This window comes from Malaclemys terrapin, chromosome 1 (assembly GCF_027887155.1).
Source record: "Malaclemys terrapin pileata isolate rMalTer1 chromosome 1, rMalTer1.hap1, whole genome shotgun sequence".
Lineage (NCBI taxonomy): Eukaryota > Metazoa > Chordata > Testudines > Emydidae > Malaclemys > Malaclemys terrapin.
Genome location: NC_071505.1, coordinates 294,028,140 through 294,037,959, shown reverse-complemented (window position 1 = coordinate 294,037,959; position 9,820 = coordinate 294,028,140). Strand labels below are relative to the sequence as shown.

The window sequence follows — 9,820 nt, the reverse complement described above, 5'->3', positions numbered from 1 at the left end:
AGGGCATCGACACAAACTACATCAAACTACTAAAGGAAGCAAACTGATTGTACTACAGATATAGCTGTTCGATACTCCTTCGCATCCCAGTCAAAAAAGGTGTGACGCAAGGAGACACGGTTTCACCGAAACTCTCGTCAATGGACAGCAGTTAAACCACCTCAGATTTGTGGACGATATCGTGTTGATTGCTGAAAACACTATCAAACTACACAAAATGCTGCAAGAACTCAAACACAAAAAGCAGCCAAGTTGGACTGAAAACTAACCGCTCTAAAACAAAATGTATGCGGTCTGATGCCTTGCCAAAAGCCCAAAAAATAGTCAAGGGAGAACAAATAGAAGAAGTTGAGCAATGCGTTTATTTGAGCCAAGAAATAAACATGCTCTTGTGAAGGTGAACTCTCGTGAAGAAAGAAAGCTGGTTGGCATGTATTCAATTCTATCAAGGATTGTTTCCAAGGAAAAAAATCAACAAGGCAACATGTGCCAACCTCTTCATCTCAACAGTACTGTTGGCAATGCTGTATGGCAGCAAAACATGGGCACTGAGGAGCAACAACTGTCTGTCACAGAGAGGGTGATGGAAAGAAGAATTTTAGGGATTTCAATCTGTGACTGAGTCCCCAAAGAAGTGGTCAGACAGCGGAGTGGAGTGCAGAATGTCGTTGTTGAAAGCAGGTTCAGTAAAATGCGATGGGCCAGGCATATAGTTAGACTCACTGACAATCGATGGACTGCAGCTGTAGCCAAGTGGTACCCACAGGAACTGAAACGACCACTTGGCTGACCTTCAAAGAGATGGGAAGATTTTATTGTGAAAAGCCATGGCCGCACATGGAGAAGGAAGATCAGGATAAGAGAAGAATGGAAGACATGTTGTGATTGGCGCAATCTGTATGAGGGTTGAAGGAGTGATCGATCAAGGTGATAAGAAATAGAAACCAGAAGACACGACAGTGGAAACCCAAAGACATATTGCACAATCAATGTAGATTGAAAAAAGATCAAAACAACAAGATGTTTTCTGTTTCACTGATTAAAACACAGTGTAGGGTAAGTGAAAGATGTATCTACAAACTTGGAAAAGAGACAACTAAGGGGATATGATGAAGTTCTATAAAATTGTAACTGGTGTAGAGAAAGTAAATAAGGAAGTGTTATTTACTCCCTCCCTCTCAGAATACAAGAACTAGGGGTCATCAAATGAAATTAATAGGCAGCAGGTTTAAAACCAACAAAATGAAGTATTTCTTCACACAACTGACAGTCAACCTATGGAACTCTTTGCCAGAGGACATTATGAAGGCCAAGATTATAGCAGGGTTCAAAAAAGAACTAGATAAATTCATGGAGGATAGGTCCATCAATGGCTATTAACCAGGATGGGCAAAGATAGTGTCCCTAGCCTCTGTTTGCCAGAAGGTGGGAATGGGCAACAGGGGACAGATCACTTGATGATTACCTGTTCTGTTCATTCCCTCTGAAGCACCTAGCATTGGCCACTGTTAGAAGACAGGATACTAGGCTAGATGGACCTCTGGTCTGACCCAGTATGGCCGTTCTTATAAAAAACATTTGTATTGTGTACTTTATTTTTGTATTTTCTTAAAAAAAATTATTTTTTTTAGAAGTTTCTCATTGCAGTCTCTTCTCATAGGAGAATTGTTTCTCTTGCCAAATTGGAGGTGAATCAGAAAAACTGTTTTAGAGACTGTAATGGGATGCACTCGTTAAGTTTGTGGGTGCCTGCAGTTTTTCCTCAATTTCTTTCACTCATGGTGCCCCATCGGCCATTGCACTTGTCAGGCAGGTCTTTGGTGACAGCCCTTCAGCCGTGTCACACTCAGTTCATGTACAAAACAAACAAACCCGTTCCACGGTACACAATCCAAAATGTCCTCAGTGTCCAGCAGCCATCCCTGGGGTCAGTCTTCTAAAACAGTCCAACAGGGCTCATCACGGTACCCTCGCTTGGTTAAGCCAGGTTGCAAGGCTCCTATTCTGGAATTGAGCAGCATCCCAAGGGCTTCCTTCCTAGGGACTCTTTGCCTCTACTTGAGTCCTCAGAGACCCCAGCCTTCCACCTCTCTTGGACTCAGTTCACTGACCACAGCTCCCTGCTGAGTCAGTTCCAGTGCAGCCCCCTTCCCTGGGGTACCACAATTCTAATTCCCTTCCCTAGGGCCTAGCCACTTCCCGACAGTGGCTGGTGGGCCGACCTGGTCCCACCCACCTCCCCGGGTCCCAACCCAGGGATCCTTTAAGTATAGCAGCCTCATGCTGCACCCCTTTAATAGTTGCTGCTTTATGTTTCCTTGGGCCACTTCCCCACAGCACACCTTAGTTGAGGCCCAGCAGCCAGCTCAGTCCTTGCTCCCATGGTTCCTACCAGTAACTACCTGCTTTAGCCCTTACAGCCAGCCAGGAGCACCTCTTCTTTCTTCCAATCTCTGCTACCAGACACAACTCACTCTGTCCAGCCTTTTAGCTCCTTTTATACGGTCCTGCTGGGCCCTGATTGGCTGTTCCCTGCAGCCCCTCTCATTGGCTGCTTCCCTTGCAGTCACTCTACCCGCTAGGAGGACCTCTCTACTTCTCCTTTCCTGGGATGGGTGTGGCAGGACCCTGAAGCCTCCAGTAGGGGGCCTCTGGGCCTAGTCCACCCCATCACAGAGACAAAAAAATTACTTATAGCTTTTTTTTGAAAATTCTATAATAAACGATACTGCAAATGTGTCTAATGTGCCTATAGGAGTGACAACTGGGCCTATAACTTTTTGCCTGCTTGGGAATTAACCATGAAAAGTAGGTCAAGTTATTTTTAATAATGTTATAAACAGATGCAAGAAACCAGACAAACTGAATTAGCCCCCAAAAAGGGGCCTAGTGATATAACTCAAGAACTGTATTGAGATCAGGCTTGCTTGGTAAACAAGAAATTGTGGGTCTGGAAATCAGTAAACCATATTTGGTGTATCAGAAACTAGACCTAATTGATGGGCTAACTAATGAGGGGAATGGCTATTCAAACTATCTCTCCCTTTTTGGGGTCCTTAAGGAAATCTTGTGGAAGACCAGTCAGAGGCTACTAGAGAACTTCACCATCCTGGGTTCCACGCCTACCATTTCCTGGGACCCCAGGCTTTTGTCATCCAGATCCTGAGAAATGTCCTGACCAGACCAGGCCAGAGAGAAGGACTCAGATGACATCACCACCCCACCAGCTCCAGTTGAATCCCAAACACCATCTAAGATGAAATAGGAATGGACTTTAACAATAACAGCTCATCTCAACTAACTTCTCTTTAATCCAAAAGGACAGTTATTACCATCTTTGACACCATCTAAGACACTGTCAAACTAGGGGATTTTCCTTCTAAAAACTCTCCCCCAATAAAGGGAAAAGGAATAAGGAATGTTGTTAAAATGAAAGCCTTATTTAATACTTTACATTTCAAATGTTCTAAGTGTTTTTCCTTCCTTTCTTTATCTTTAGTAAAAGGTTAAAAGGATGTTTAATTTTGTTTGCCATGGTACTAAGCAGACTGAGGTCTCTGTCCAAATCCCGAACCTTGTTTCACACTGTTTAACGTTGGACAGTGACTGGGTTATGTTAACACCCTTTGGTCCCTATTTTTCATCTAAATCAGTGCTTCTCAAACTATGGGCGGGTCTCCCAAGGGAGGAGTGGGAATATTTCAAGGAAGGCGAGAACTGCATGCTTTTTTCTCTTTTTTTGCAGAGTTCTGGCATCAGCCCCAGTGGCTGGGGCTCGTGCACAAGAGACGTGCACACGAGAGGTGGGATTAAAAAGGACAGCTGAAGTCCCACCACCCAGGCCTGGGCTCTCCTCCCCCAACCTATCCCTCACTGGGAGGAAGCCTGGGCTCAGGATCTCCTTCTCCCCCAATCCATCACTGGAGGTGGTAAGGCTCCGTCTCTCAGCCCTGGGATGGCAGCAGCAGCGCAGAAGTAAGGGTGGCAATGGGCCCCCACGTCTGCTGTGAAAAGTGATATTGACAAGTTATCACTTTTCACATTGCCTCCCTTACCTTTTGGGATATTTGGGTGGTCTTTCTCATGATGTGAGCCCTAGAGGGGGTGGTGACACTATGTAGATGTGCGGGGGAGGGGGACCCCTAAGGGAGTGGTGACACGGAGTGTGTGGAGTGGGCAGGGAAGCTGTGAAGGGGGCAGTGACGGGGAGGGGAAGGAGGCACTACTGGCGCTCTGGGGGAACAGGACAGTGACATTGTGGGGAGGGAGGAGGCAGCCTTGGAATAGGCAGTGGGGGGTCCCTGGGCTGTGGACACTGTGTGGGGAGGCAGTCCTGGAAGGGGGATGTTGGTACTGGGGGGAGGGCAGCCTTTGAGGGGACACTGTGGGGGGGCTGCACTGGAAGGGGCGGGGCGGTGTCCCCGCGATGTGGAGACTGGGGGGGGGGGCAGCCCTGGAAGGGGCGGGGGGCCGGAGCGGTGGCAGTGGCGGAGAAGGGGCAGGCGGAGGAGGCAGGTCTCCGGCGGTGGCCCCGGGGCGGCGCTGTGGGCGGCAGTCGGGGCGGCGCCATGTTAAGAGCCGCCCTCCTCCGCCACCCCCGCTTTCGGCTGCTCCGGCACCGCGGCCCGCCAGCGCCCGAGGTAAGCGGCGGCGGCGCGGGCTGTCACTGCTCCCGCGGGGGTGGGTGCAGGGCCGCGCTCGCTCTGCCGGTGCCCCGGGGGAGGCCCTGGGGCTCGGGAAGGCGGCAGCGGCGGGCTCTACCGACAGGCCCCGGTCGCGCTCACCGTCCCGGCGGGCACAGCCGTGGCCAGGCCCCGCCGCGCTGAGCGCAGCCGGGGCTCGGGGCTGGCTGGGCTCGCTGCGGGCCCGGCCGTCAGCGCGGGAGGTAGCGCGGCTCCTCCTAACCCTGCAGCCCCTGCCTGGGGCGCCTGTAAGGCGAGACTGAGCCGGGCTCTGCGCATGGGCTGAGCTTCGCCCTGGCCGCGCCAGAAGCGCCGCCAAACCAGCGCCAGGTTGTCCGCGTCCAGCCTCGCATCGCTTCAGCCAAACGGGGGTCACGTCGCCCCCGAGTTGACGCTTGTTCATAGTCACCCAGCCTGGCCCGGGCAGCGGGGTCCTGTGTTCTCGGTTGTCCGAGTCCTGGAGAAAGAAATCAAATTGCGCAGGTAAAGTTTGCAAATTAGGGGGCTGGGGGGTGTAATGAGATACCAGCCTATTGCTCTGTGCTGGGTGGGGGAGCGAGGCAGTGACTTCACGCAAGTCTCCCTGTTCCCACAAGGACCTCCTCAGAGGGGACCTGGGCATCATTATAGACAGCGCCATATATATATACATACCTCTGCTCAATGGACATCTGCAGTCAGATAGCAAACAAGATGTTCTGATGTGATGGAGAATAATACAAAGAATATGATAATGTCAATATATCAACCCCTGGTGTGGTCTGTACTGTGTACAGTATTGGTCACCCAGTCTCAAAGGCTACTGCAGAACTAGAGGGCATTCAGAGAAGCCTGGATCAAGGGCATGGAATATCCCATGTGAAGAGAAACTTTGAAGATTGGATAGTTTATTTGAGAAAGAAGACGTGATAAAACATATAAATTAATTAACAATAAAGAAAAGATAAATGGGGAACTCCTTGGAATCACCTTGTTTGACGCCTGTATTTACAAAAAGTTCCAGTCTGATGATAAAGGAAATTAACAGAGCGTCAAGGAAATCTTCTGTGCAATAGTTCTCATGGTAGAGACAAATACAATTCCTCTCAAGTATAGGGAATAATCACCCATGCACTTTGAGCTTCTTTGCTTCAACACTTAGAAAATTCATTTCTTCCTCTTATCTGACAGCAAGTAATGTTACAGAAGAAACTGCCAGGGCCTAATATGCACCACTGAAGGTTCCTGGCTTGCCTTCCCTTCCATCTCTCCTTCCAGTTGCCAAGTTACTCTCCTTCAGCACTGACAATGCCCCCCCAGCCCCACCCCCCAGCTACTTGAATCTTTACACTGGTTTCCCTCATGTATCAAGTTTTTATCCCTTTAAAATTCTCTATTACTCCAGCGCTGTCTTTCTTCTCCTATACTCCTTATGGTTTGTCCACAATCTAAGCTTTGTTTCCTTCCCCTCTAGTTTTTGTGCCTTCTTTAATTGTACCCTATAATGTCTCTGATTTAACATTTGTCAAGGTCCATCTCTGTCCTCTGAAAACACTTCAGGACCCTCCCCCCATTTCAGAATCAAATACCATCCAAAAATAGTTGTATCTCCCACTGTTAAAACTTAGAGAAGGTAGGCGAGGTAATATCTTTTATTGGATCAACTTCTGTTGGTGAGAGAGACAATCTTTTGAGCTAGACAGCGCTCTTCTTCAGGTCTGACCTGCGTAGCTTGAAAGCTTGTGTTTCTCACCAACCGAAGTTGGTCCAATAAAAGTTATTACCTCACCCACCTTTTCTCTCTAATATTCTGGGACCTACATGACTACAAGAATGGGGCATTACTATTAAAACTATCAGAAGTTAGGTGTAGACAAGCCAGCATTGTACTAACCGGTAAATTCCCCTGCAGCTGTTGAATTGTTTCCTACAATATGTTTTCTGCTTTGTTTTGCTTCACTTTTGATTAACTTTTATGCAATGAGATTACTCAGTAGATATATAGAGCTCAGAGGATCAGGGAGAATTGCCTACCAGACTAAAATTGCATTTGCCTCATTGCATGCCATTGGTGATCCTGCTTCTGCAAAAACGTAATCTGTTATATTCCCTTTCCTTTTAGTTGCCTTTTTCAACATATTGAAAACACATTGACGTCACTGAAGATACAACAAAAATGAATTTGGTTTACTGCATATAGTTCTTTTTGACCAAAGTTTTCAAAGCTGGGTGTCGGAATATGAATTTAGGAGCTTCGTTTTAGGCCTTGATTTTTGTTACGTGAATCGGCATTGATATAGTCAAATTCGAATGTGATTATAGAGAAAAGAACTAGACATGACCACAGGGAAATATTAACTTTGTATATATAAAATGAATATAATATAGTGTAAAGATTTGCATAGCTGTGGAATTGTTCTGTTACGAAAATTGATTCTTCTGCAGGATTATATCCTTTTAATTCATCACATTTTGGGCTTGAACAAAAGTTCAGTCAGTAGAACAGGTAAACACAAATACTACCATTTACATTTAACACTGAAATTGGATTAAAAATCTAACAACCCCAAGGCAACAAGAAACATCCATTGTCTCTTTGCTGATAAAAGAATATTTAACTGAAGCTCTTTTAATTTACAATATACCATACAGGTCTGTCGCATCTTACGCGCATTTAACACGCGCGATTTCAACTTTACGCGGTCGGCAAAAACAAAAACAAAACAAAAAAAGAGAAAAACAACAATTTTAATACTATACCTGTAGTGCGGGTGATTTCGCCCGCCATTGAACTCAGTGGGGTTTTGGTTATACGTGGTTTTCGCTTTATGCGCTAACCGTGGAACGGAACCCCCGCGTAAGATGAGACAGACCTTGGCTTTATTTAGAAGCTCTCACTTAAGTTAAATGTAATAATTTTCTCCTGGTATTTATAGTTTTAAAAAGTTCCTAAAGAAGACCGCTGCATTTTTATTGGCGTTTTCCTGGCTAAATGCAAAACATTTGGTTAGAATTTAAACTTACAGTTTCAGAATGAGCAGAAAAGGAAGGTACTAGGCATCAAAATTAATTGGTGATGTTACTTTCTTAGCAAGTCAGGGATGGGTGGACAAATTTCTGTTATGATGGGGTTTCACAGTAAGATAGAAAACTACATCAGGCTAATATTTTATAACAGTAGAATAGTCCTTTTTAACTTTCTGCAGCTTTTTAAAAAAATTGCACGGTAAACGTATGGCTGGTAGATATATTTATTAATTGTATTGTGGTAGTGCTTATGGGCCCTAGTCATAGACTGGCTGTCACCTTCAGCCCCCAACTAAAACCTCTCCAGCGCATCATCAAAGATCTACAACCTATCCTAAAAGATGATCCATCACTCTCACAGATCTTGGGAGAAAGACCTGTCCTCGCTTACAGACAGCCCCCCTACCTGAAGCAAATTCTCACCAGCAACCACACACCACTGAACAAAAACACTAACCCACGAACCTATCCTTGCAACAAAGCCCAATGCCAACTCTGTCCACGTAACTATTAAAGTGACATCATCATAGGACCTAGTCACATCAGCCACGCCATCAGGGGCTCGTTCACCTGCACATCTACCAATGTGATAGATGCCATCATGTGCCAGCAGTGCCCCTCTGCCATGTACATTGGCCAAACCGGACAGTCTCTAAGCAAAAGAATAAATGGACACAAATCTGACATCAGGAATCATAACATTCAAAAATCAGTAGGAGAACACTTCAATCTCCCTGGCCACTCAGTAACAGACCTAAAGGTGGCAATTTTGCAACAGAAAAGCTTCAAAAACAGACTCCAATGAGAAACTGCTGAATTTGAATTAATATGCAAATTAGACATATCAATTTAGGCTTGAATAGAGACTGAGAATGACTGAGCCATTACACACATTGAATCTATTTTCCCATGTTAAGTATTCTCACACCTCTTGTCAAACTGTCTGTAATGGGCTATCTTAATTATCACCACAAAAGTTTTTTCTCTTAATTAATTAGCCTCTTAGAGTTGGTAGGACAACTCCCAACTTTTCATGTTCTCTGTATGTGTATATATATCTCCTCACTATATGTTCCATTCTATGCATCCGATGAAGTGGGCTGTAGCCCACGAAAGCTTATACTTAAATAAATTTGTTAGTCTCTAAGGTGCCACAAGTACTCCTGTTCTTTTTACATCCCCACTGTGCAAGTTGCTGTACAAACATATAAAAAAGACAATCTTTTCCTTCAGAAACTTACAGTCTTCCTATAAGGCAAGAGAGAGTAGATGAATACAGGAAATATAGAACACAAGCAAACCAGTGACAGAACTTGGATTAGAACTAAATTTCCTGGCTCCTCATACTATGTTTAAACATACAATGCTATCTACCATTTAAAAAAAAAAAAAAAGATGACAGTTTAAACACATCCCTAGTGAACTGTTACTGTTGCATGATATTTGGCTATGGTAGCATCCTGAATAATAAAATCCCATTTCCCTTCCCCACTCTTCCAGAGCAGTGTTCCACCTTTTATGCTCCTCTTACCCTTCTCCCCTTGCTCCCCAAAAAGAGAACATGCAGTTGGTGGGTACCTTACTAAAAACTTTGGGAACCACTGTTATAGAGGATATTCCCTATGGTAGCTGAGGGCTGACAGTGAGATTAGTAGATACACCATCTTGACTTATTTAGGAAAAGTGGAGTATGAAGTACAGTAGAAGTACTGGAATGGAACATTAGTTCTCATAATTCTGTCCCCTCTCAGTCTCTGCTCACATATTCCCTTGTGTTCTGCCCATTTGTCTCTGCTTGTTCCTGGCTCAGCCATTCCTCAGTGAGTGCCTGGAATAGTCTCCCACTATATGCCAAGGAATTACTGGAAAAAACATCTTCAAGTAGTTACACCTCTACCTCGATATAACGCTGTCCTCAGGAGCCAAAAAATCTTACAGCATTATAGGAGAAACCGCGTTATATTGAACTTGCTTTGATCCGCCGGAGCGTGCAGCCCCCCTTCACCTCCCCGGAGCGCTGCTTTTCCGCATTATATCCAAATTCATGTTATATCGGGTCGCGTTACATCAGGGTAGAGGTGTACTGAAAACCCAACTGTTCAGTTAAGTGTTTAACATGAAATGGCCATGCT

The 9,820-nt window shown here is 45.4% G+C and overlaps 1 protein-coding gene across 7 annotated transcripts in view; it reads left to right on the top strand.

Moving 5' to 3' along the window:
• The first annotated feature begins 4,555 nt into the window (after positions 1-4,555).
• Positions 4,556-9,820, top strand: part of ESD (esterase D) — a 29,374-nt gene continuing 24,109 nt past the window's right edge. For 2 of the 7 annotated variants that reach the window (XM_054014643.1, XM_054014611.1), the window contains exon 1: positions 4,556-4,640. The gene's annotated coding sequence lies outside the window, so the exon portion shown is untranslated. Of the gene's footprint in view, positions 4,641-4,678; positions 5,166-9,820 lie in introns of those variants that run through there. The other 5 variants (XM_054014627.1, XM_054014617.1, XM_054014603.1 and 2 more) reach the window with 4 other exon arrangements.